Below are 5900 nucleotides of genomic sequence, written 5' to 3'. Positions count from 1 at the left end.
ATATATATATATATATATTTATATCAATTGAATGAATAGTCATATCAGTAAAGATAGTTCACTGTAGATAATGTTGAAAAAGATGGTCTTAAGAAAAACGTGTTTGAAGCTTTAAGTAAACTTTATGTTAAAATAAAACAATTTTTTAGTTTATACGAGGGCAAGTCAATAAGCACTCGCAGTGTTATGTCACATTACTTTTTGACAAGTATCTTTCAGCTGATTACTGTCAAATTTTGAGCGAAATTCATCGCGTGGTTTCATTTCTGTAGACGATTAAAGCGAACAACATTTGTATTTTTTGCAAAATGGAAAAAAACGAGTTTCGTGCAGTGATCAAACATCTACATACGAAAGGTTTAACGCCGAAAAAAATCAAAGCCGAGTTGAATAATGTTCATAGCACATCTGCACCAGCGTTTGCGACTATATACAATTGGGTGAATGAATTTTAACGTGGTACATCCACATGTGATGCACCTCGTTCGGGACGTCCAATTGAGGCCTGCTACGCCAGAAATCATCGATAAAGTCCACGATATTGTTTTGACTGATCGACGAGTAAAAGTGCGCGAGCTTGTTGAGGCCACAGGTATATCATATGATACAGTAATTTCAATTTTGCACGAACAATTGGGTATGAAAAAGCTATCAGCAAGATAGGTGCCACGTTTGCTCACTGTGGATCACAAGCGCGACCGTGTGACGATTTCAAAACAATGTTTGGAGATGTTTCAACGTAATCCAGATGAATTTTTGCGTCGATTCATTACTGTGGACGAAACATGATCCATTACTTCACACCCGAGACGAAGGAACAGTCAAAACAATGGACTTTATCGGGTGAAGCTCCGAAGAAAACGAAGACCGTGAAGTCGGCCGGAAAGGTGATGGCCACAGTTTTTTGGGATGCACGCGGTATAATTCATATCAATTACCTTCCGTCGAAGCAAACGATCAATGGCAATTATTACATAGCTTTATTGGACCGTTTCAACAATATTTAAAAAAAAAACGTCTCCATTTGACGAAGAAGAAAGTGCTCTTCCATCAAGACAATGCACGGGTTCACACGTGGCCAGCACCGATAGCCAAATTCAACGAATTCCACTACAAATTGCTTCCCCATCCAGCATATTCACCAGATTTAGCCCCCTGCGACTATTTCCTGTTTCCAAATTTGAAGAAACGGTTCGGAGGAAAGAGATTCACCACCAGAAAGCAGCTTATCGCCGAAACAGAGATATTTTGAACAGTTGGATAAATCATATTATTCGGACGGCTTCAAAAAGTTGGAGAATCATTGGATCAAGTATAGAGCTGAAAGGAGAGTATGTTGAGAAATAAAAATAAATCGATAAAAAAAATGTGTTTTACTATGTTTTTCTAAAAACTTATTAACTTGTCTTCGTACATAGCCAGCTATTCCAAGATCACAAAGGATTCCTTCTGTTTCATCTAAAACTTTGAAAAAATGAAAAAAGAACTTTTTCGATTTTCTGAAACCATGGTGGATCATCAGGATGGTGTACTCCCTTAATAAATTCTAGACTCAAAGTTAGGAAACATTTGTTACTTAAGACACTATTTATAAAAAGACAACGCTGCGTAATAGCTCGAAGGAAAATAGGGGTGGTAATGTGACCTTCACGAGAATGGTATTTTAAAAAATAGTATTTAATTACAAAATAAACAGAAAATGAAATATTGCAGAATGTATATATTATACATGTAATTTTTTTATACATAGACTGCTCAGTAAACATTTATATACGTATACATATACTATAGTGCGTATGCATATAAATTATTTATAAATTAACAGTACAGTTATAATTGATCTATAGAATAGTTATTTTGATATGAAAATTTTGAAAAAGATAGACCGTCAATAATCAGCATGCTTAGGGACTACATTGACAAAATGCTATTGATTAACTTTACATAATTTGAAGTGTATACAGCCATAAAATATTAAATAACAAATGACACACTGAAACATACATATTATATATATATATATATATATATATTTACACATAATTTATATACATATACATATACATATTTGTGTAATAATACCCTGCGTGTATGAAGTTGGCACCACAAGTTTTGATACAAGTTCCATTGATACTCGCAATAATTCCTGATAGGTTTTATAAATAGTTCCGTTAATTTAGATTTAGGTAAAAAAAAATAATACTTGAAAATTTGAGGTGCTAACTTCCTGTGGTGCGCAAGACTCGAAAAAATTAGTTTAAACCATGAAATCTTATAGTTCTCGATGAGTTCTACAGTTTCTGATAGGTTATAACGATAGTTCCGGTCTCTAAGTATTTTTAAATAATAAATAAACTGGTGGGTTACTGGCTCCGCACATCAAGAGTAAAATACTTCTTAACAGCCAGTTCCAGCCGATTTTTTGGCATTTTCCGAGCACTATTGGAATACAACTTTTATTTGAAACATTTTTCCATATCTATCATAGCCGAAAAACTGAACATTTCAGGCTTGTTCAGGACTAGATTTGTTCGTCATTATAAGAGCTACATTTTATGAAAATTTCAAAGCTTTGCGTTTAAATCTCAATGAACAAAGAGCGAGTGAAAAAAATGTTCGGTGTTTTTAATTTTTTTTCTACTGAACTAATAAATCGATTTTAATGTTCCACGTTTCATTTTTTAGGTATTTCAAATACCTACAATTTTTTATGCTAAATTTTTTTCCATACAATCAATATCTTTCGTTTTATAAACAAAAACGTGCTTTTTGTAACTATTCAATTTTTTTTCGCATATTTTTTTCACAAATCTTGAGTCTCGAACATACGCATTTCTTTTCTGATAGCCTTTCGAGACTTTCGTGAAGATAAATGCTGGTTTATAATTTTTTATAAGACCGGTAAAATTCTACTTCTACTGAACTATTCTTGTTACTCGAGTTTATGAAGGAGAGGTATACTATATAACGCGCATGAAAAATCATAAACAATTAAATAACAGCATTTTAATATGATTTATATTATTCTGAATTAATGGGAGGAGTACACTATACTACAATTTATTAAAATTTATATGTTTATATTTTTAGAATGCTTCCCGCCCCTTATTGATGTCTAGAGGCGCCGAGATTGCCGAGAAAGCATTTTCGGTCGCTTGAAACAAGTGATTGAACAAGTGAGGAGGAGCTCGCTGTTTCGTTCACTCTTGGCGCGCCGCAGGCACGGACATGGGCTCGTGCTTAAGTGTATACTATCGGTTTCGCCAGACCGTCGTCTGATTCTATGCCGCCACCGCCAACGCAGAGTTCTTGGCTGAGTAGTCAGGAGCCTTAATAGGCTTTATTAATCAGTATGTAACATTTTATCAGATTCAAAACAAACAGTTTTTTATCGCATTAAAAATGTCGGGTTTTGTATCAAAAAAGAGCATTTGCAAGAAGCATTATTTTCTGTTTTAATCTCAAGAAATCTGCTGTTGAAAATCATCGTTTGCTAGTGGAGGTTTATGAGAAGCATGTTCTATCTGAAACAATGTGCAGAGATTGTTTAGAAGATTCAAAAATCACGATTTTGACGTGAATGACAAAGAGCGCCCTGGTCAGCCAAAAAAGTTTGAAAATGGAGAATTGAAAGTATTACTTCAAGAAGATTAATGTCAGACGCTCAAAGAGTTGTCGAAAACATAGTCGGAAATTAATCAAACGTTAAGTTAGTAAACGTTTAAAAGCAATGGGAATGATCCAGAAGTTAGGAAACTGGGTTCTATATGAATTGAGAAAAAGAGATATTGCGAAACGTTTAGTTATGCAAATTACTGCTTCAAAGACAAAAAATGGAAGTCGTTTTTTCATTAAATTGTGACTAGCAATGAAAAATGGATTTGTTACGACAATTCCAAGAAATCATAGGTATTATACAATGTCTCGGCGAATCATCAACATTAACGCCAAAACAAGATATTCATGGAAAGAAGGTCATGCTGTGCATTTGGTAGGATTAGTGTTAGTGTAGTGTACTATGAGCTGCTGCAACCGAGTCAAACCGAATCAATGCTGATCGAATGCTATCGATGTTGATTACTCAATTTGAATCGAGCACTCAAAGAGAAACACTCGCAATACGCCAAAAGACATGACAAAGTTATTCTTCTTCATGATGACGCTAAACCACATGTTACAGAATTAGTGAAAGAAATCTTGAAGACACTTGGATGGGATGTCTTACCCGCCCATGACGCAAGTAGACAATGTAGACAAGGTGTGCTCGTAACTAATAATAAAACAAGTTTGCGCATAGCAACGAGCTTTTTTTCACTATTTTACAACATATATAATATATTTGTGCGGTTGTTATATGAATTGAAATGATTAAAAAATATATTAAATATTAAGTGAAAAATAATAGGCTTGTTTTTTTTTAGCTAAACTTGTGCACCAGTTCATCTTTTTTCCTTTTCTTTTTAGGAGGAAAGACGAAGAAGAAAGATGAACTGATGCAAAAGTTCAGCCAGAAAGAACAGGCCTAATAAATAATAGTAAAAAAAAGTAATAAATAAGTAATTATTTACTACAAAGAAGTGATTATTTACTATGTATGAAACTGAATTTTACTGTCATAGCAGAAATATTGAAACAAAATGTCGAAAAATGGCAAAAAACGATCAAGTTCAGATTGGTCGTAGCAAATAATCATACATAAAACTATGGGTACGTTCAGGGAGCTCGCTACTCGTGCTATCGAAAGCTAACGCTGTTCGGAGAGCTTTCTATCAACGCTACGAACGCTATCCGTGATGTCATTGTCGGTAGCGTTTGCTGCCATAACTTGCGCTACCAACGCTCTTGCCTCCGAGATAGTGCATGGGTAGCGTTAGCGTTTGTAAGTTTTATGAACGCTAGTAGTAGTGAAGGTAGTGAACTGTTTTCTGCCATTTCAGTTTCCTGTGGTTTCTGTTCCTGCTATTTTCATGTTGTCGAAGAGGTCATTTTTCTTAGCGCGATAGTGATAGTGAGTTCCATGAACGATTTTTAGCATTTACGACGTAGCACTGGTAGCGTTAGGGTACGTTCGGGGAGACGCTTCGCGTTATTTAGCGTTACAAATTGTTTGCGGAGCTACAGATAGCGCTAACAAACACGATCATGATGTTACTAAGGTAGCGTGTTATGTCACAACTGCGTACTATTAATGTTATTTCTTCCGAGGTAATGTATTGGAAGCGTTAGTCCGGATCTACAATAGATGTTTTAAGCCTTAAGCCATAAGAAATTGACCAATTGCAGTCGAATGCGAAAAAAATAATTTATTGTGATTTGTCCATTTCTTATAGCTTAAGGCTTAAAAGTCTATTATAAATCTGGACTTAGTGTTTGCAAGCTCTGTGAACGACTCTAGCATAGCATTGGTAGTGTTTAACATTCGTCAAGTTAGATTAATGCTTGAGGGGATTCTGTTCTCGAGTGGCATCAAATTTTTCTTCTTTCTTTAGAATTTTGTAGAGTAAACGTAGATATGCTTCTTTCAAGTCGACAACGGATGCTTAAAGATTCTTCTTGATAATTATCTGATTACTTTACTTAGTGTAATTATTAATTTTTTCTATGCAGTTTACGTCGTTCACTCCGGCCTAGCGGCAATTTAGAATTTTGTCAGGGCGTGCCTCGAGTTCGTATAGGACCTAAACAGGCATACCCTAAAATAGATCTGCCAACGTTGGACCCAGATAGACGTGTCCTAAAACAGGCCAGCCATCTTTGGGCCTAGAAAGGATCTAGAAAGGAAAAACTTTGGATGGAATTTCCTAAACAGGCTCTGAATGGGCAGTGATGTGAGTGTCCTTAACAAGGCCTGCCATCATAGGATCTAGAAAGGGAAATTCTGGATGGAATTTTCTTAACAG

Source organism: Trachymyrmex septentrionalis, unplaced genomic scaffold, assembly GCF_001594115.1.
Source record: "Trachymyrmex septentrionalis isolate Tsep2-gDNA-1 unplaced genomic scaffold, Tsep1.0 scaffold202, whole genome shotgun sequence".
Classification (NCBI taxonomy): Eukaryota; Metazoa; Arthropoda; class Insecta; order Hymenoptera; family Formicidae; genus Trachymyrmex; species Trachymyrmex septentrionalis.
Note: the sequence above shows the minus strand (reverse complement) of the source record.